Consider the following 23,283-nt stretch of genomic DNA (forward strand, 5'->3'; position numbering starts at 1 on the left):
ATTCCAAAAAAAAGCAAAGTACTTTTTGCTTTTTTTCAGAAATCTACGACTGGTTTTGTCGTCCGTCCACCTTTTTAAAGGTCTAAAATCATTCAGCTTAAAAAATAAGTAATCGCGTTCCTTATTTTTGTAAAAGCGGTTATAAAATTGAATCATTTAAAAAAAAAGACGTCGAAAGTTATTAGAACTGTGATTAAAAACAACACAATGAAAAGCCCACACCATACAGAGAAAATGCAATAAATCTGTTAGCAGGCGTATATTATTTCTGGCGACGGTCCAGAAGGGGGATTCCCCAGCTTTACAGTTACACTCGTACGATACGCAAATGTTGACAAAACTAAGACCCAAGATTTAGAATTCTAGTCTTTGTGTTTCTAATGACCCGGTTATGTCAGATTTAAAGGTTCCTACACAAATCTATTTAAAGATTTTAGTAGATCTATTCTTAGTTTTATTAATCGCACAATAATCTGCTATTTTTAACGTACATCCAAAAAAGCGCAAGTTGTTCAAATCTTTAAGTTTTTAATTTTATAAATTATGTGTTTCTTCGCCATTTCTTATTAATTGAGTGATTTTTGTATCTTGCAGTAGGTATTACTAAAACTAAAATAAATGTAAAGTGGTGATAATTGTAAAAAAATGTGTCTAAAGTTTTAATTGCGATCACATAGGCAATATAATATGTAGATGTGCATTAAACGCAATAAAAAAGATAATCGTTAAAAACCAGCGATCGTTGTATATTTTGGTTTTTGATAACCCGCCGGACTTATTAATATAATTTTTATTAATAAGTAAGACATATACATGAATATAATTTTTTTTTTGTAAGGGTTTTTATATTCTTTGATTCATTACCATTAGCTGTCTATCCTCACAATCAAGGACCTCTCACTTAGAAAGCCGAATCGTGGGTACCTACACCTCAGCAAAAGAGATCTGATCGTTGCTTATTCCCTTTGGAGATTATTCGGAGTTAGATTATTTTTCGGTAACCGCATCATAAAAGTTCTCCCCAACTAGCTGTATAATAAAGCTCTTGTCTCATCTGTAGTTCACGCTATAGCCATAATAGAGCTCCAGTACAGTTTTTTTCGTCTGGTATCTCTTCGCTAGTTGGGTCAGTGCCTACTCGAAAAATAATCTATTAATTTTCACATAATGTATTATTTTTATCTTCTAAATTTGTTCTGCTAATTAAAATTTCACACCGCAATGATAATTTATAAAACTTCCCTCTTCGATATACAGCAGTCAAATTTATTAATAACTAGCTGTTGCCTATGACTTTGTCCGCTTTTGTTTTTGGTTTTCGAAAGACATGTGCCTCATAAATGTGGCAGCACTTTATGTAGCTAGGATAGCTGAGCCTGGTGTAAAATCGTCAAACACTTTCGTCCCCTCTCCCGAGAGAACTGAGCTTAATTTCGGACTAAAAAGCATTCAAGTCCTATATTACTTCTAATACCTTCAGGAATATGTGTCCAAAGTTTCGTGATGATTTAGTAGTTTTTGCGTGAAAGCGTAACAAACAAACTTACTTTCACATTTGGAATATTAGTAGGGATAGTGATTCATGAATAATTGCTTTTAATGTTTTATGAAAATGACAAATTGTAATATTTGTATTATAATGTGTGTATTATATTTCGATTAACTGTGATTTATTATTGTTACAATAATATAAAGTACTTTTAAAATAAAAAATAAAACTCGGGATATGGAGCACTTTTTTGTAGTCCAAAACTGAATTTATAAATTTAATTCAAATTATCCACGGTGCTTTTGCTTCCATGGTGAAGGAAAACATCGTGAGGAAGCCTGGATGCCTGAGACTTCTGCATAATGTTCTCTAAGGTGTGTGGACTCTACATTATCTAGAACATTATCATATCTTCATGTATGAATATTATTTTCATATTATGTTTTATAATTTGTTATTAACAAGGCATGCTTTTCGACGGATTATTTTTATTTGTTACACTTACACAAGAACATATTAGAAACAAAAAAAAAATTGCGCTGGCGGCGCCCCTAATGTTGGCGCCTGTGTGCGCCGCACACTTCGCACATGTCATGTCATGTCAATGTCCTTTCGATACCCTCAAAAGAAAAACGGAATTCTTTCCCACTAGGCTATCGCAGCTATTTTCATGTTATATCATATCGCTTGCATTGGAATAGTAGTATCACGTTTTTTCTTATTTTCGAACTAGCACTTGCTCACTTAACATAGGAGTGGAATACATTTTGGTTGCATTTTTAAATGTAAAGCGGAGTAGGTCACTAATGGAACAGGTCAGCTTCCATTTCAACAACGTTCCGTTACGTTTCGAGTAATCCACTAGTTATCTCGGATTCGCGAGCGAAATTCCTACTCAGTGGATATGTGGACCGTGGTGTACGCACTTTAAAGTATTACAATCTTCACGGTCTGATTCGTGCTGCATATTTTGCTGCATTTTAATAAGATTCCTATTGCTCACTTACTTTTTAATAAACAATTTTATTTTTTCAGTTAATATTTACCGTAATAATAGTTGTAGTGCTTTTTATGGCAGAAGTCATCCTGGGAAGTACTATTGCAATGCTTTTTTTTAAAAGCAAGCTGCATTCCTGTGTTTCAGTTTGAAGCGCGTAGTTATCTGGTGACTTACAGGTACCCGAGGATTATTAACAGCTAGGCCTAAGGTTGATGGACACAGGACGTGTTCCTTGTATGCCCTGCAAGGTTTGCTCTGTTTATAGTCAATGGTTTCCCACCAGGCATGGTTTTGATCAGTTATGTATCATCACTGTCTGTCTGGTTTATATGAATTATTCATAGATAATATAACAGTAAAATATCTTCACTTGCTGCAACGGTGCTAAACACCGCAAATTATATTTAATCCGTTAACTAACACATAGGCATTTCATCCTGAAGAATTGTACATTGCTTGCAGGAACAACAGACAAGCTAGTTTTACAAAAAAACTAAAAATCGCAACGACTACGCGACTTCGAAAGCATATAGGTACCTACCAAAATATCCAGCTATTATATTATTTCGCATGATATTGTATGATGCGCCACATGGTAATTGATATAGGTATAATTTGATTCTGTGAATCAAAATCCAATCTGCCTCGTTTATGTTTATAATGCAAGGCGTAATATGCGGAGTTGTATATCAGTCAGTGGTGTAACATACACATTTTATACTTTTTAATTACGATAGGGTTGTAACCCAGAACAAGAATATATAAAAAACTCTTTATTATACACCAAAGAATATATCTAAAGACAGATCTTGGAGATGTCTCTTAAAAAGTTCAAAGTTTGTATTAAACGTAAGCTTATAGAAAAGTCCTATTATAGTATAAAGGACTACGTAATCGATAAAAAAGCTTGAATTGTTGCTCTAACCAGGTTGCTCTACTAATAATTTTAAATGTCATTGTGAGATGGTGATAAAAAAAACACCCGGCTTAGTTTGTTGTGGGCTTCTTCTTAGACCAGGACGCGTTTGGAACCCTCGTAGCTTTAGTTTTAAGTTTACGAATGTGGTTATCGCCATCATCAATTCTTATGTACTCATCAAAAGTGCCACCTATGGGCCTACTTGAATAAAGATATTTTTGACTTTGACTTTTGACTTTGCCAGCTTAATATGTGCCGTGTGGATAAGGAAAATCACAATACTATTGTCACCATCCCTCTTCATCCAACGGAGAACTGGCAGCCGGATCATCTGTACTAATACTCTACTTTTATACTACCATCTACTGACAATTTGTCCAGAATGCAGCATGGTGATTATGGACAAAGCCTCCCATTAGAAGAAGTCATCAGACCAGCCGTGAACTGTGCTGAAACAACATTAAAATAGGGTGTAAGGGCGGTATCACTTATAGTGATCTCTTCCAGGCAATCTCGAAACGTAAAGAGTTGCAATGGTGAAATTCTTACAATCTTGTTTTAAATAATGAGCGTGGATACAGCGGTTATGAATTTCACAGAGCCACCCTACTGCGGCTTATTTGAATACACCAGTAAAAGAAAGTTTAGGTACTAGCTAGCCAAGGACTTAAGTAGAAGTTTCGTCGAAGGACATTGTCATAAATTTGTCACTTGTACAGTGTTCTGCATAATGCACCTGAGCTTATTAAGCTTGATATTGTAGTTAAAGGCTAAACCCGGGACACGAGAATATCCCGAGAAAACCGGAACAAACTAACTCGCTTTAAAGCCATCTACAGACGTTCCCGCGAGTCTGGTGCTTTTTAAAGTTCTATGCCTCGGAAGATGGAACCTGTGAGGTCGATTTTTATGTCTTATGAAAATTGTATAACATACTTGAATAATTTTCAAATTATAACGATAAATGCTAGATTTTCTTTTTAGAAATAATATTCATTTAGTGAACTGTCCACGATTATTGTCCAACTACTCTCCTATTCATGTTCTATTTCATTCATATATCTCCCTATCGCTCATATTCGCGATGCTATTGAGCGCCGCAATTATTTGGTATGAACAGCTTTGCGGTACGACGTACGACGAGTTCACAGGAAAGCTTATATATTTACTGTGACTGCGTATATCATTTGCGGAATTTGGTGATGTCGTGTATGCTTCTGGTGTCTGCTATTTGTTACTGCTTTTGTAGTATTTGTTATTGTCGTAGCTGATATGCATAGAGCTGACTTAACAAACAGTCTGACTTAACAGTCGTGAGGATAAGACGGCTGCTGATCTAAACTGGATTTGGAAGTTGGAACATCTGAAGACGTCTTACGTCGTCGTCGCGTAAAATTTTAATAAAGCGTTTTAGTATCTGAATACAGATGAGCTTTAAATTAAAGTTTCTTTCAACGGGAGTGACACTGTGTCATCTTATAATGCTGATAGCTGTTTTCCATGGCTTCCCTTTTGTGAAATTTACTTTGTAACTAAAGCAAAGTATGAGTATATATTTTATACTAACAAGTAGCCCGCATACAAAATCTGATTATACTTACGTTTTTTGACTGCAATCTCACTTTCTTATAGTAACAATTGACATACCAAGCGGAAGGCTGACTTTATAGTACGTAGAAAACCATTGCCTATAAACAGAGTAACACTCCGTAGAACATGCAAAGAAAAGAGCACGTGTTACAAATTGATTTCCTACTACTACTCCAATGTAGAAGAGTAGGAGAACAACGCGCAGCATACCTTGGCTCCTCAGCATCACTCCCTGAAGCACTTGGCGACCTGGGCGGCCTGCTAAGCTTCTGGAGTGAGCTCGGCTGGATAAAGTAGATCGAAACTGCAACGTTTCCTACTAGATGACGCTATAGTCGCTATAAGACTGATGTGAAAGGCATATACTCATTTGATCTATATACTAACTGAATTGGAGAAAGCGCTCAGGCCGCGATTGCCAGAGAGTGCAGGTTCAAATCCTGTCGGTTCCGAATTTTTTTATATGCATTTTAAATTTATAAAATTGTTAATTCCTCCAAGTGTAGGTATAAACACTAATAAAAATTATAAAAATTAGATGCATGTCTAAAAAATCAACCGACGCGTCTTTTTATGAAAAATCTGGCGCATTGGCTATATTCTATACAATATCCGAGTATCTGACTTCAAATGAAATATAATAAAATTATTTGACATTACTATGATACCATTGACGTTACCTGTATAATTTAATTAATTACTTTTCAATGCTTACTCAACAAGATTTTGCAGACATAATTATTGTCCTTGTGCACTTTAAATTTCGCAAGCTTAATTATAGATTATGAAACGTTATTTTAATAAGACCCTATGAAAGCTCATGTTCAGCGAATAAATTTCATCTCATTTCATTTCAGATGGTAGCGGGGAAAATCATACCCCTTAAAGGCTTTCTACATAGTTTCGCACTGAAACACCAAATCGCTTGTCGAAAACTAGCCACGGCCGAAGCCGTTTGCTACTTTTTTTTTATTTTACTTTGAAGGGTGTGGGTTTTTTGACTGCAATCTCACTTTCTTATAGTAACAATTGACATACCAAGCGGAAGGCTGACTTTATAGTACGTAGAAAACCATTGCCTATAAACAGAGTAACACTCCGTAGAACATGCAAAGAAAAGAGCACGTGTTACAAATTGATTTCCTACTACTACTCCAATGTAGAAGAGTAGGAGAACAACGCGCAGCATACCTTGGCTCCTCAGCATCACTCCCTGAAGCACTTGGCGACCTGGGCGGCCTGCTAAGCTTCTGGAGTGAGCTCGGCTGGATAAAGTAGATCGAAACTGCAACGTTTCCTACTAGATGACGCTATAGTCGCTATAAGACTGATGTGAAAGGCATATACTCATTTGATCTATATACTAACTGAATTGGAGAAAGCGCTCAGGCCGCGATTGCCAGAGAGTGCAGGTTCAAATCCTGTCGGTTCCGAATTTTTTTATATGCATTTTAAATTTATAAAATTGTTAATTCCTCCAAGTGTAGGTATAAACACTAATAAAAATTATAAAAATTAGATGCATGTCTAAAAAATCAACCGACGCGTCTTTTTATGAAAAATCTGGCGCATTGGCTATATTCTATACAATATCCGAGTATCTGACTTCAAATGAAATATAATAAAATTATTTGACATTACTATGATACCATTGACGTTACCTGTATAATTTAATTAATTACTTTTCAATGCTTACTCAACAAGATTTTGCAGACATAATTATTGTCCTTGTGCACTTTAAATTTCGCAAGCTTAATTATAGATTATGAAACGTTATTTTAATAAGACCCTATGAAAGCTCATGTTCAGCGAATAAATTTCATCTCATTTCATTTCAGATGGTAGCGGGGAAAATCATACCCCTTAAAGGCTTTCTACATAGTTTCGCACTGAAACACCAAATCGCTTGTCGAAAACTAGCCACGGCCGAAGCCGTTTGCTACTTTTTTTTTATTTTACTTTGAAGGGTGTGGGCTAGAGAAAAGGTAGACATAGGTGCCTATTACGAGCGCTAGGTGCAATGACCAGGCGCTGTATTTGTGGCTTCTCTTAATGGCAAATGTGACTTTGCTGAGGTAAATTTCCGTTTCGTTACTCGGGTCATAGGTGAAAATCAGCGTCGTGTATTGGGCATTGTGTGCGTTTATAATGCATATGTTAAAAAGTATATATACTTGCGGCGTTACAAACCGATATCATAACTATTATATTCTACACGTCCTCAATCAAAAGCCTATAAAAGTTCACTGCTGGACTAAAGGGTTATCCAACCTGGAGTATTTGCCAATTGACGGCCTAATGGCGCAGTGGGCAGCAACCCTCTTATTTTTGCGTGGTGGTAAAGCTTTATTGCCACCTCCGACACTTGGGCAGGACGGAGGTTATGTGGGACTCCCCCCTCTAAAAGGGTATACCCAAACGAAAAACCACTACGGCATGTCCTTCTTGTTGGCTTTGTCGCCCGGGGAACACTGGGCAGCGTCCTGCTTTCTGAGTCCAAGGTCGTGGGTACCATTCCCACAATTGGAAAATGTTAGTGTGATGGGCATCAATGATTTTCACTGTATATTTTAAGTATTTATGTATGTTATTCATAAAAATATTCATCAGTGATCTGAGTACCCATAACACAAATTACGCTTACTTTGGGGCTAGATGACGATGTGTGTAATGTCGTACTGTATTTATTTATTTATTATTTATTTACCACGCTGGGCATACGATGGCATCTGACGACGGATTGTGATCGCAGTAAATGGTAATAGTAGCACTGAGGACGCTGCTGGAAGTTAACCGTTATATTTCCTAAGTTGCTTCGTGTCTCGGGAATAGGAGGAGTGTAACAATTGTATTCTAATCTGACGTCACCATAAGACACTACACGTAGCTAATTATATTGTATCTCATGTTTTGGTTCTTGTTAAAATTATTTATAAATAAATTTTCCTCGAACACGCGCCACGAGCTACGATTTACGAGTCAGACATCAAATTCACAATAAAATAAATTGCTCGGATCGCGTCTGTCGAGTTCTAAATCATTCCGTTTCAGACTACTACGTGTTTGTGTTATTCTGGCTCATAAAATTAGGCGAATTATAAATAAGACTGCATTATTTCAAACAGAGCTAATAATCATCATCATCATTGTCATTAATGGCCCACTCTAGGGCACGAGTCTGCTCTCGGAATTATAAGGGCTCTGGCAGTGGCGTGCACTTCATACACAAAAGCACTGCCTACCCTAAAATGTTTGTATGTCTCATAAAGGAGTATTTTCTATACATTTTGACGGCCGACTGGCGCAGTGGGCAGCGACCCTGCTTTCTGCGTCCTAGACTGTGGGTTCGGTGGTTCCTAGAATGTTGGTGTGATGAACATGATCGTTTTTCAGTGTCTGGGTATTTATCTGTATATTATAGTGTATTATAATCGTTAAAATATTCAGCAGTCATCTTAGTACCCATAACACAAGCTACGCTTACTTTGGGGCTAGATGGCGATGTGTGTATTGTCTTAGTATATTTATTTATTTATTATTTATCTTCCTTCTTTATGCATACCCTGGACAAAAGCCCTGTGCACACCACTGGGCTCAGGGCGTAGTCCACCACGTCAACCACTCCAATAAATGTGTGGATTCGTATATTAAACGTCTTCGAGAACATGGGGAAGGCTCAGGCATGCAGGTTTCTTGATGTTTTTCTTCACCGTTAAAGCAAGTGATATTTCATTGCTTAAATTAAAACGCACGTCACTCCAAAAGTTAGAATTCGGTCTCCCCGAAAGGGAAGCCGATGTCTTACCCACTGGGCTATCATTGCTTCAAGCTTATAATTCATTAAATTCAAATTCAAATTCAAAAATATTTTATTCATGTAGACGTTATTACAGGCATTTATGAAGCGTTCATACATTAAACATGTTACACTAATGATTGTGATGGTGGTAACTGCATTCGTTAACTTAGCGAGCCTACAAAAAACTTAGCCAGGTTTTTTTTTGTTATCACCATTTCACAGTCTAGTTAATTTTGAGCTATGAAGTTAGAGCAATTCATACTCAAGCTGTTTTATCATATAGCTGTTTTATTATTTTTAAGCTGATAATTGTTATTTACAAGTCGAGTTGGAAGTTGTATAAAGGTAGTTTAGTAAGTAGGTGCTCCTTTAATTGCTAACTTAACTTGTATTTTCGAGGATCCTCATGAAAAACTTCATAGATACCACGCGCCTTGAGGAAGCGCCGACATTATGACAGACTTTTTATGACGGTAAATAACTCTTATACTCCTATTAAAGTTATAAAACATTGTCTTTTTATTTGTTGCAGATTCAAATCGCAGCGAGTCTTCAGCTATAAAACGGCCAATCAGGCTAGTATTATATTATATTTTAGATTTATAGCAACATTACTTTGATTAAAGCCACGTCAAGGTTTCACATTCACGGCGCGCATAGCGGTGCGGTGCGTGGCAAGAATTAAGTGCAATACACAATGACTGCACGGGCAGCATCTGTGCGTGTCAGCAGCAGTAATAATTGACGAATCAAGTAGATGATGGCACGTGGAAGACCCCTTTTTTTGGTATGGTGGAAAAGCTTTAAAGCAATCTCCGACTCTTGGGCAAGCCGGAGGTTATGTGGGCAGCGGCGTGCACTTCATACATGCACAAAAGCACTGCATACCCAAATTATTGTATATAACTCGTATTGTAGGGGATTTTTTCCATTTAATGTCATGTAGCTGCTTTATGCATACCCTGGTCAGAAACCCTGTGCACGCCACTGTATGTGGGATCTCCCTTTTTAAAGGGGGGTATAACCAAACTAAAAATAAACCAGGGCATGTCCCGTTGGCTTCAGACCATCCCATATAACCAGAGCAACACTTCGCAGGGCATGCAAGGAACATGTCCCAAAATGGCGGAGGAGGGAAAGAATTAAAATAAATATAAACTCATGAATTATGAATTATGATAAATATGTAACTATAAATCAACGTTGAATACATTTATTTATCATAATAATTAAGTAGGTGACAACAAATGTGATGAATAATATAAAAACAGTACCTACGGCTAACCAATCTAAAATATGTTAAAAAAAATGTTTAACTTTAAATTGGAATGGTAAATGGGTATTCTATGTGTCCCAACAAAGTTAGGTTTCGTTTAAAACAGTCAAAAATCGACAGAAAACCCAAAATTCCTTAAATTTAAAACCATCTAATTTTAACGTTTCGCTTCGAGAGCGCATGTTTCCAGACGGTACCGTCACTAGCCGTTACGATAATTAAATGGCCATTTAGAAACAATTTGCATGTAGTTGGCCTACAATTACCTATTTCCCCCGGGTTTCGGTGCAACAAGTTGCTAAGAGTATGAATTGTCATCGATTCAAGTAGGTACCTACTTATCTTGTTATAACTGGCTTCTTTCTCATCTTCTTTACGAAGTTCTAGAAGTTGCTTACGACTTCGTCGGAGTTCGTTATTGTTTTTGAAGCATCCCTTAGGTACAATCTATATGGGAAATGTGTGGCATTCAATTAAGATGTAGTTCTACAGCATTTTAATTTGTTATTTTTTAAATCGGTGATCGGTGAAGTGTGTAATTTTATTTTACTCGCGATAACTTCAAAATTAAATGAATTGGAATGACTATGAAACTATATGTAAATACAATGTAATTTTGTGTTTGCTGGGTGTGTTTGTTTGTTTTAACACCTCGGGTATAATATCAAATTTTAAAACGTATAATATACAATATCTTCTATTGATATAAAGGTTATTCAAATTTCGAAGGTAGGTATCTAAAAAACTAGGCCATGTATCTATATCCATATCCATATCCATACTTTTAATAAAGCTGAAGAGTGCGTTTGTTTGACAGCACAAATCTCAGGAACTATCAGTCGGATTCGAAAATTTTGATTGCATTTGATAGCCCGATTCTCGGGAAAGGCTATATAATTTTTTTCAAACTCACCCCTAAGTAGGGCATCGAATTTCTAAACAAGTCTGTCATTTTCGTGATCGATATTTAATTGTACAGATAAAAAAATTACATTATGTGTCTCAGGATGTGTAAAAATTCTACCGCCAAGTTAACTATAAAATATAAAATACTGCGGCAATACACACATCGCTATCTAGCCCCAAAGTAAGCTCACCTTGTATATTGGGTAGTACTAAGATAACTGATGAATATTTTTATGAATTATATACACAAAATACTTATAAAATAAAATAAAACCAGATACTGCAAAATATTCATGTTCATCACAGAAATGTTTTCCAGTTGTGTGAATCGAACCCACGGCCTTGGACTCAGAAAGCAGGGTCGCTGCCCACTGCGCCAATCGGCTGTCAAAACTGAAACTGGCAATTTAACATAGTTAGGTTCTATTTTATTTCACTGGGGCCTTACTGCCATCGCTGAAAACCGTATTATCTTAAAAAGAGACTGTATTTCATGTTTTAAAAAATAGGAAAGTATAATAAACATGTAATAAATATCAAAAATATTATAGTAATACTGCTGTATTCAAAAGAACGTTTATATTAAAAGATAACATCTGTATACTATTAGCAAGTTAAACAGTTAAAAATCCTTCACTATGTAGAATCTATTGAGTAATAAAAACTCCAAAGTAAACAACTAACAATACCAATCCGTCAAAACTGTTTACTTTTAGTAAAACAAATCTTTTAACGATGTACAAACGATTATAAGTTCTTTGGCCGATCGTTACGGCCGCGAGTGGTTTATTTCCCGGTTCATAAAAAGGATCATAACGTTTATTTACTGCCGCACTCATATGTATAGTATGAGCAATAGAGTATAAACAATTCAAGAATAGAAGCACAATAAACGGATGAATCATATCTACTCGTATATGGCGTAATAGTTCTGCCTTCCGAACCGGTGCAGTGGTAGCGTGACTTTTGTAGTCACGCTACCGTGACGTACGTAGGTGACGACCTCTCGGGCTATAAGTGGGATTTTATCATTTCTGAATTTTCTCTGGTCTGAGCTTCTATGCGGCATCGTACTGAAACGTTTAATCGCTTAAACTAGTTACTCCCGCCAAACAAAAAGTTAATTACATAGTTATTTTAAAAATTGTTAGTGGTATAATTTGGCAGGCTTAATTTTTATTAGTTTATAGTTGTTATATTGAAAAAAATTCACGAAATTTCATATGATCGTTAAAATATTCCTTGCGGTTTCACCAGCGTTAATAATTTTCGTAATGTGCCTATTCAAGATACGAGTACCTTACTCATAGACTGCCCCGTTCATCCCGTGATATTATTTTGTTTTATATCTGCTAATAAAATGTTGTAAATGGCAAATCTACGTATGATTGCCTTTATAATGAACCGACTCTTTTTTGTAAGGATTCATATTTTATGTCTGGGTATTTGTATATGAAAAGTATTTATGTATATCTATATATATAAAAGAAAGTCGTGTTAGTTACACTACTTATAATTCAAGAACGGCTGTACCGATATGGCTGAAAATTGGTAGGTGGGTAGCTTAGAGCCAGGAGGCGGACATAGGATACTGTTTATCCCGTTCGACAGCGTTCCCGTCTGAGTTGACATAAAAAGTCAGTTACACCATTTATAACTTAAGAACGGCTGGACCAATTTATATGATATTTGACTTTTTGGATTCCTCTTAGACCGGAATAGGATAATAAGTATTAAAATAATAACATTCATCAAAAAAAATATGATGCGCGGTACAAAGTTCGCCGGGACAGCTAGTTATTCATAAAATATTAAACAGTGATATTAGTACCCATAACATAAGCTACGTTTACTTTGGGGCTAAATGGCGATGTTTGTACTGTCGCAGTATATTTATTAAAAAAATATTCTATATATTTATTTGCCTTTTTTTAAACATAATTTTCCATTGTAACATAAGCTGCATATTAAGCGAGCAAAGCGAATGTTTCCTCTTATACTGGGATATATCACATTTTTCATCAAGGCGACGAGAAGAAAGATTTCATTCTTTTTTATTTCCATATCGCGTTGAGGCAACGATGACACATGGTCGTCTCGTTACCCTCAAATCTAACGACTGGCGTTTAGTCTAAGAGATACACAAAATCTTATAAACACAGATTCTTATGAGCTTGATGTCTTCTGCATCGTACTTATCTATCCTGTAGCATAGATGAATAAAAGAAGTAAATTATAGATTGATCCACATAAATGCTTTCAATGCAATATTTATTTAGGTTAGTAAGATTTTTTATATATTTATATGCAAAAATATAACTAATCTGGGCCCTGATTCACTATGGTTGCTTGGAAGCAGACCGATTCGCTCTCATGTAAGATAGGTAGAAAAAAATCCTGATATTAGAGAAGAGCAACTGTACTGAGTTTCTCTCCGGGTTGTTCTTCTTAGTCTGCCTATCGAACCGATGGTCGTCACTTAAAACAAACAGACCTGACGGTTCAAAAGTGTTTGTAATTTTGTAATCGATCAGGCGGGTCAATATGATGTTAAGTTACCGCCGCCCATAGCCATCTATAGGACCACAAAAAACTATATGTGATGTGTATGAGGCATTTGTTTATCCGCTCCATAACAACTTAATTGAAACACCACGTAGGGGAACACGTTCTACAATTTTTTTTTTTTTTTATAAATAAATAAATATACTACGACAATACACACATCGCCATGTAGCCCCAAAGTAAGCGTAGCTTGTGTTATGGGTACTAAGATGACTGATGAATTTTTTTATGAATAATATACATAAATACTTATAATATACAGATAAACACCCAGACACTGAAAAACACTTATGTTCATCACACAAACATTTTCCAGTTGTGGGAATCGAACCCACGGCCTTGGACTCAGAAAGCAGGGTCGCTGTCCACTGCGCCAGTCGGCCGTCAAAATGCATGTTAGTGGCAAAAAAAAAAATCTGTGTGACTTCCTTTGCCTGAAGTTTTCTGGTATATATACAATCTTATGGGCTATGTCCTGGATGCATATTATTGGAGTGCATAATTTTGTACAAATCTGGGAATTTAAACAAATTGCGTACCTACAAAAGATCCACACATCTTCGCAGACTTTTACATTTATATTATCAGCGTGATGATTAGGTTGCTGGTTTCTGCGTACCGCAAGCCAATTTCAGCAATTGCATGCTGTTTAATGAAACAAACGAACAGCGTAATTGTATTCAGTCTCCCGTTTTATGCAATTAGACATGAATATTAATGTTACGCGCATTCAGGGATTAGGATTGTTCTAACTCAGAGCCAAGGCAAATCTAACGACAACGGATGGAATTTAAGAAACATGTGTATTGGCGGTAAGTCGCGTAGAAGGAAATGTAGCTTTTTTGTGACGTCATTATTTTGGGACACTTTAATGCTGACACGAATCTCACGACACCTAATTGACTATCCATCTTTTTTTTTCTTGGATGTGTTATGCACTTACATCTGCCTCTATATGGGGAAGAAATATGAGACTTCTTCTTCTCACTGAGCCGTTTTCTGCATTTCTGAACAACTTCCAAGCGCTTCGCTTATTGTACCACTAAACGATTCGGAAAGAGATATAAAAATATCTTGCAACCTTCTCTTGCACCATGTAGAGTTTATGTGACGCGTTAAGAAACCGTATCAATGTGTGCAATCACGATACACTCACTGTAATTTCCTCTCGAATCACATTAGGAGATTTTTGTATGGTATTTTTGTATTTATTTTTATTCAACTGCAATTCAGCCTTAACTGCAATCACAACTGGATGTAAGTGATGCTCCTTAGATGGTAAGGTGGATAGCAGATATTTGTATATTGGTTACTAACCACGGTCTGGTGGGAACCAGACCTGACCAGAGAAAACTCAGTTATTCCCCGCCGGAGATCGAAGACGGGACCTCGCATTTATAAGAGAATAGCGATCACCACAGTGCGAGAGGCAACGTTTTAGTATTAAACTAGCTGTTCCCCACACTACGTCATCGTTAATTACGATTTTTCAAAAATTCCGTGAGAACCGTTGGTTTTCCTAAGATAAAAAGCACACTATGATACTCTCCATCATTAACTAACTCTACCTATGCCAAGAATAAAGTTGATTGGTAGCTTTTTAAGGGTGTACTGGAAGGGGAAACAAACAAATAAACAAAAACACTATCATCATATCAATCCATTACCGGTCCACTACTGTGTACAGGTCTCCTCCCACAATGAGAAGGGGTTTTCGAATTCACACACCTTTGAGAACATTATGGAGAACTCTCAGGTATGCAGGTTTCCTTACGATGTTTTTCTTCACCGTTGAAGCAAGTGATATTTTAATTGCTTAAAAAGCACATAACTTTGAAAAGTGAGAGGTTCGTGCTGGGATTCGAACTCGCTCCCCCGAAAGTGAAGTTGAAGTCCTATTCACTGGGCTATCACCGCTATCGCATTTATAATATTAATACTTATATACTCGTTTATATTATAATAACTGTTCCTCACGATCTTCGTCAGCGTTAATTTCTGTTTTTTGAAAATCCCCCTGGTAACAGTTTCAGGAAAACCCTGGAATAAAAAGTAGTCTATTTTACTCTCCGTCCTTTCAACTTACTATAGAAATAGTTGCCAAAAATCATGTTTAGCAGTTACATAGTTAGGGCGTAAAAGAAAGACTAACAAACAGACATATGCGCATTTGTAGTATTAGTTAAGATTTCTTGTTTATTTATTTATTTAATAGGAAGCCAACGTTGTATACACATAATGATATTATTATAAATTTTTACCCCACTTACATGCTAACTCTGCATGCATTATGAAATTTAGACGTTATTCAAAGAAGCTTTCTTAAGAAATAAATTTAAAAAGTACTAAAGATTCAAAAAAGTATAGTAAAAATAAGAGAGGATTACGAAATAAACAGTTTTTTTTAAATTTTGCGCTTAAAACACAGAGCGGAATAATAGTAAGGATATTTTGTAACAAATGGAACAGTAGTAGGTTTCAATAGTCATTTTAAAAAAGCACCTACGAGGCGGCCTGGTTCGGCCTGTCCTTTATTGCGTATAAATTATATGAAGCCGCTCCAATGTTTTGATATTGGAAGCTGGAAGCGCGTTTAATCAACAATATTATCCAGGCGTGATCTCATTTTCACGGCGATTCGCCGCAGCTGCACACTATAGCAGTCTTAATTGCCTATCAAAGTTACCGACAGATAAAAATAACTTACCGGCTGATTTTTAATGTAAACTTTCAAAAGTTCAAGTCAAATATTTCTTTAATCAAATAGGCATGTAGCACTTTTGATGCGTTCTTTACACTCGAAATGTGTACATAGTAGTGAGTAGTGATGGCGAGAACTATATTCGTAAACCTAAAACTAAAGCTTCGATGGTTCCAAACGAAGCTCATTCCAAACTTAGCCGGTTGTTAACTTAAAGCTTTAAGCGATATAAATATTAATATTGAAGCCGGTCTTTGCTAGCTTTATCGCTTAACTGAGCCTCCGAAGTCCGTCTGTTCACCCTTCCGTCTGTCTGTCAGCAGACTTAATCTCACTAATCGTTATAGTTAAAGATTTGAAATTTTCACAGAAATTGTATACTTATTATAAAAAATTATATAATAAATTACTGAGTAGATGAAATAAATTTAAATAAAGAAAAACAACAGAATTGAAAACCTGTTTTCTTTGAAGTAAAGCAGAGATTGGGGAAATTCTTGAGGATAAATATACTATATGTGTTTTAAGAAATCTGAAACTTGTCCCACTAAAAACCAGCTGAGCTGCAGCAAATGGAAATCTTGAAGGGTAATATTTACTGAACGTTCCCCGTAACATGTAAAGTATGTTACTAGTTCATACGACGTCCTAACCCGGTCGAGCTCTAAATATGTGAGACAAAACTGCCAATTTTTATGGCTATCTAACTGGGCTATCTGCCACGGTTCCTGTTTTTATTAGTATCCTGTATTAAGTTTATTGTATTGGGAAAATGGTGATTATACAACGTGTAACGGAATTACGAAATACTGTCGAAGGGGGCATATGTATATTTTCACAAGGAATCACCCAGTAAAAATACTAAACTAAAAGAAGCGTATTTTTTTACTTACAAACTAATTCAAAACATTTTAAGTGATTTTGGTCAGACAAACACGCGCATAGTACCTACACTACGCGACGCGGATCTAATAAAATGACAGGAGTCACTTGATTTTACTTTTGCATGCGCTGCCATAGGTTTTCTTTCAGTAAAAACTATGGCAATGGTTTACGCAAAAACTATTACGTCGTAACGTCTCGGTTTCACAGATGAGTCTCAGACGGTAAATAATGTACCTTTAATGCCTCTGGTGTATTATTTCGGTTTTCATTTACACGTTGTATATGAGCCAAGTGCTAGTGCAGTCCCAATGTAGTGTTTACTTTAAATAAATTAATTAATAAGCCCCTTACAAATTAAAGTGGCATAACCTCGAAATAAGTATGAAGTGTTTTGACACACTTCAGGGCGTTAAAAAAAAACGCCCCATACTATACCCCATACTATACCGACGTTATGCCTCGTTTATTTTTTTTTTTTTTTTTTTTTCGACAATACACACATCGCCATCTAGCCCCAAGGTAAGCGTAGCTAATGTTGGCGGTTGCTTCCCCTGGCTAATACCTACGCTACGCCATAAATTGTGACGTCACTACAAAATTAATTAATATAGAATGGCTTTAAAAGTTCTATTTTGCTTTATATAATTCGTAATAATACTTGTGTAAATATTTAACGTTTTTCAAATAGAACAATAACAATATATTTTGTAAAATAAATTACCGGAAACTAATATCGTATAATATTATTATTGGTTCGTTTTGTTGTCAACATTGTAAACGATACCTGAGCCTTATAAAAGTAGAAGCATTACCTTCTCAAGCATTCATTCTGTATCAAGTAGTTGTAGGGCGAAACCCTGCTCGATTATATATCAAATGTAAAAAGTGAAAAATAGTATTATTCCAAGTCCTATCCCCACGTTCTTCAACAATTATGTTATGAGTACAAAGGTGACTGATGAATATTTTTATAAATGATATACATAAATACTTATAATATACATATAAACACCCAAATACTACAAATACATGTTCTAGTTGTGGGAATCGAACCCACTGCCTTGGACTCATAAAGCAGGGTCGCTGCCCACTTTGGCAATCGGCTGTCTTATTTATACCTAAAATACCTACCTGTAAATGTACCTACTCTTTAATTTACGTTAATTACTCAGCAGCTAAGTTTTTTTATCTTGATAAGTTACACTAGGAGCTCAGACGACGGAGTACGGGGTACGGACGGTAATACCTACAGCCGGTTCAATCTTTACTTCTATTTTAATATTATATAATAGATGCGAAACGGAAGATCAATCACCTGAGAACTGCTGACCGGATCTGGGTGAAATAGATTATAGTCTGGAATAGCACATATACTCATACCTACTACTCATATCCCGCAATAATAGACGGTTCCAAGGGATAGGTTTGTTTTAGTTTTTTACAGAGTTACGGTACCACGGTAGTTCAGTTATGAAATAATAACAAAATCCAACAACTAGTAATCAAGTAAATTGAAGAAAGGACAATTTTATAAACACTTTAAAAAAATTACGTCACCTCAATTCCCTTATTATAATAAGAATAATAAGTTTGTGTACGGATTCGATTGGTATGTATTATATGATAACTCTAGATATACAAACTTTAGACGGGTGGTTAATTAATCTCTAAAGGATTCTGGCTCTATACCGAAATTGGGCTTAACTTTGAACGTTTTGAGTAAAACTTGTGGTAATTTACTTAAGATCGATAAATCAGTGGTGTGGCCTTGTTGCGACAGCGTTAAGACCTATTCTAATTCATTTATTTTCTTTAGGCAACTAGTTCCTAGAAACAGATAAAATATTTTACAAAATATATAAAATGAAATTTATCTGAGTAAGTTTATAAAAAATCACGGTTTTAGTAAAAAAAATCATAAACATTTTCTAATCAATTGGCTGAAATACGTTTGGAACCCTCGCAGCTTTAGTTTTAAGTTTACGTTTTACAATAATATTGGATTAAAATCATGTACTTAAATTATTAAAAACCTTATTTTATTATAATATTTATTTTATATTATTTATTACGAATATAGTTATCGCCATCATCTCACTACCATGTACAAGTCGTCATCCAAAAATGATCTCTGCATCAAAAGCCCCGTCTTTGATTATATGCATAATAATAATTTCAATAAAGAAATATTTGACTTTGACTATAGCAGTGAGAATAGGTAATGATACGATATTTAATGATGATAGTGATACTTTCAGTACTTTTTTTCAGGCATAACGTTGGAAACAATATGCGATGTTTATATCAACTGCCATATAAAATGTGCATGACAATGCATAACTATTGCAATGTTATGCCACGTTTATTTTAAGGAACTAAGGTTACAATAATAGGCCACCAAAGTTGTTTTAAGTCATGGGATTTTTCTTGTTATCTATTCTATGACAATACTGTAATCGACAGCAGCTGGCGCAGTGGACAGAGACCCTGCTTTCTGAGTCCAAGACCGTGGGTTCGATCCCAACTGGATAAAAATTTGTTTGATGAACATGAATGTTTTTCAGTGTCTATAATATATGGTTAAACACAACTGTATATTATAAGTATTTATGTGCATTATATTCATAAAAATGGTACGCATAACATAATTACATTGAGGATGAATGTCTTAAAATCGTTAAAAATAAATAATAAATAAATGTATTATTTATTTAAACGATTGACTCACTTACATGCGGGGCTTAACTAGGTTACAATCCCAAGTCAATGATTTCCGATACCCAAGATTCAATCAAAAGCCTCTCGCACTTTATCAGATGCCGACGCAAATTATTTGGGTCGAAGTCTCATTAATGAAGGCTGTAGGTCTGAACTTTAGGCTGCCATTCCACCAGGATACGCAGCTTCTTTGTGTGCCCCACTAATACACCTTCATTGAAAATAGTTTTTTTTATTCATTGTGTCAGCTTTAGTAGGCCTTACTAATATTATTAATGCGAAAATATGTTTGTTTGTTTGACTTTTTCTACATGTTCTAAAGAAGAAACCAATCAACTTGATTTTTGGCATAAAGTTATATATATTTTTTTTTTTCTTTAATTGGAAAACCAACAGTTGTAGATACTAAATAGTTAACAAATTGGTTGACTTAAAACTAATTACAGGTTTCCACAGATAACTCTTATATAAACAAGCGTACCTGATAGAACCCAGCAATAACGCAGCAAACTATAACAAAGTGTTAAGTTTACCTAGCATGCAACAGTATATGTAAGGACTGAGAGTTACAATGGGTATTTATTTGTAAAAGAACCGCAATAAACGTGGACGATGGTCGCGGACAACAGCTAGAGTCCATCATCAACAGGCTATAACAGTCCACCGCAACAACAGGACTTAATCTCTCTCCCAATGGGGGGGTTTGCCATATTAATCACAACGCTGGCAGACGGGTTGGAGATCACAGTAGATGGTAGTACAGAGAACGCTGCTGCCCATTCTTGGTTATATTCCCTTACTTATCGCGTAAGACACCAGCGGGAAGAGTAGGGACAACTGTATATATGGCAGCTAGAGTATTCTACATAATATGTTTTATATTCTAACGAAGTTCTTTAATGTACCAAATAGTTTGTAATATATAAAATTAAAATTTGAAAGCTCCCGAATTTTTATATCTTTTACAGTATTGCAATAGTCAAGCCCTTTCATTTGATACCCATATTGTGGCAAGGAGTTGTGAAAACATGTTATCATAGCTAAGAACACTCCCGACTAAATCACCTTTATTGCCCCACACACACAGTCACTCACACCATACACGCGCACACTTATACACACACACACACACACGCGCGGACTGTTGTCGGCAAGTTTGACGCTATCTCTTTCAGTACTCAATGGATTGAGTAGAAACTTATCGAAATCTTGCATTTAGACTATATAAAAGTGTTTGTATATCGTTTCTTCAATCTGATTGGGCTTCTAGGAACCGTGGTTGGTGGGTAAGTTTATAAATACGGGTCCGATGTTGTATAGAATTAAAACATCTTTCCGAAAATTTCGACCCAACTGTTTTACACTTTTGGTATTTGGGTAGTGATTTATAGTAGTTGCGATTGCAATCGTGATATCAAATAGCATCCTAGTTCTGCCTGAGTTAAAAAAGGCTCAGTTATAGTTTCTTGTTATGGCGGAAACCCATCACGTTGAAAATTTAACGGATACAGGGCTGCCGTCCGTTTAATGTTTGTTAAACTTGTTTTTGTAATACGGCAACACTGTGCGCCCTTCTTGCCAACCCTAATTGCTTTATTTTTTCTTTCTTTCAATGATTCCTCAAATAGTTCTATCACCGTATTTTTATTAGAAGCATGTTTCTTTCTTAAATATGTATTTGTCTTTTAGGTATGTAAATAATAATCTCTTTACCATTTAATGTTAATAATTAGGTTTAACAAATATATATTATTCATTGTCTGTTTGTTTTTTGTCTGGTGGGAGCGTGGCGCGTGGTTTGGCCGTGGCTATTTACCACCCTACCGACAAAAACGTGCCGTTATGCGATTTACTGCATCATCACTTACCACCAGGTGAGATTGCATTCCAGGGCTAACTTGAAGAGGAATAAAAAAAAAATTCAACAGAACATATTTTTTCTGTTTTTGAATCATACTTTACACTAAGAAATTTTTTAATTTACACTAGTTAGTTACATAATAAAAGCGAACAAAACATCCGTTAAGTAGACTTATAAATGTACATTATCGGTGGAAATGCAGCCTTTGGTTAGGAACATAGAGAATAGGTGGGCAGTTCGCAAGTTAACACCAAGCTTAAAGAAGCTTAGGCCCAAAATTCAATCATGTGCCTAATGCCTTTTATCGGGTAAATTGTATTGGATTCCGTTTAATTGGTTATTGTTCATGTATAAAGTCGAATTTAGCTGCTTTTGTAGTTCAATAAAATGTTACACGTGCCGTACGTACTCGTATATGTGTTTATTTTAATAAGCTCTATTAGATCACACAGAATAATCTTCTTTGTCGGGTGAGTCCGGTAACCAGCCACGGCCAAAGCCTCAAACCAGACCTAACCAGAGATAATTCGAAAATTAAAAATTTGCAAATCGCCCGTCAGGGTGCGAACCGGCCACTTAAAACCGTGTTCATCGCTGCTCCAGGGAGGTGAACAAAATGGTATCTAGCCGTTATACTGCTCTACATTTAACTCTAATAACTAAAACGTAGTTGTAACGTTTTAGTTATTACGCTTTGGTCGATAACCAGATAAAAATGGAGTGACATGCGTATTGTTTTTGACAGCGGTAGTTGTAAAAGATAGAAGATACCTTAACATTTATCCATCCTACTCCTTTACGAGGTACATAAAGTTTTTAAGGTAGGCAGTGCGTGTAATAAGTGCACGCCACTGAACATCTATCTTTTGCTGGTTGTTGCGGTAAATTAAAAGGGGAACACGCTTACGCCCTTTGAACCGAAATGTGATGTCTATTTTACCTACAAAAACATTCTCAAAAGTTTTGGGAAGTCAAAACAGGCTAGCTGGTCGACTCTTTAGAATATGCCCAAACCAACATGCAATGCAACAAGTCTGTCAAGTTTGAAGACAGACTTGTTTTTTTGTGCTGTACCCACATTGCGCGGGTTAAGAAAAGAGTATGTCATTATAACTTCGCATTACAGGCAAACTACAAGTTACCGGTCTCCTTTTAGAATGAGAACGATTTTGACCGTAGCCCACCAAGCTGGCCAAGTGCGTATTGGTAGACTTAACACGCCTTTGAAAACGTTATGGAAAACTCCCCAGCATCGAGGATATTTTATCTGCTTAAATTGAAAAAGTAAAAAAAGAGAATCTGAATAAATTATCATCTAAATTTGAAACAGGTTATTTTGTATAGTGAAGCACACACGGGTAGGTGATATGACGCGGGAACAAAAGGCATCTCACAATTTAGGAGGCCTTTAGTATAGGCTAACAAAGGGACCTTTCGTGAGACGTGACAATATATTAGACTTGCAAAAGATAAGTAATTAACTGTTTTATTTACAGGAGTGATACGGGCATTCGTTTTTGAAATCTTTCATCTCTCACAAGATAAAATAATGATAAATAGTAAATTATTGGTGT

General features: G+C 35.8%; 1 protein-coding gene across 3 annotated transcripts in view; it reads left to right on the forward strand.

The window, feature by feature from the left end:
• LOC120626800 (angiotensin-converting enzyme-like) overlaps positions 1–23,283 on the forward strand; it is a 125,260-nt gene that overhangs the window by 88,154 nt on the left and 13,823 nt on the right. For all 3 annotated transcript variants that reach the window (XM_039894549.1, XM_039894551.1, XM_039894550.1), the window contains one exon: positions 9,330–9,372. The gene's annotated coding sequence lies outside the window, so the exon portion shown is untranslated. The remainder of the gene's footprint in view (positions 1–9,329; positions 9,373–23,283) is intronic.

This window comes from Pararge aegeria, chromosome 10, assembly GCF_905163445.1.
Source record: "Pararge aegeria chromosome 10, ilParAegt1.1, whole genome shotgun sequence".
In the NCBI taxonomy this organism is placed as follows: Eukaryota; Metazoa; Arthropoda; class Insecta; order Lepidoptera; family Nymphalidae; genus Pararge; species Pararge aegeria.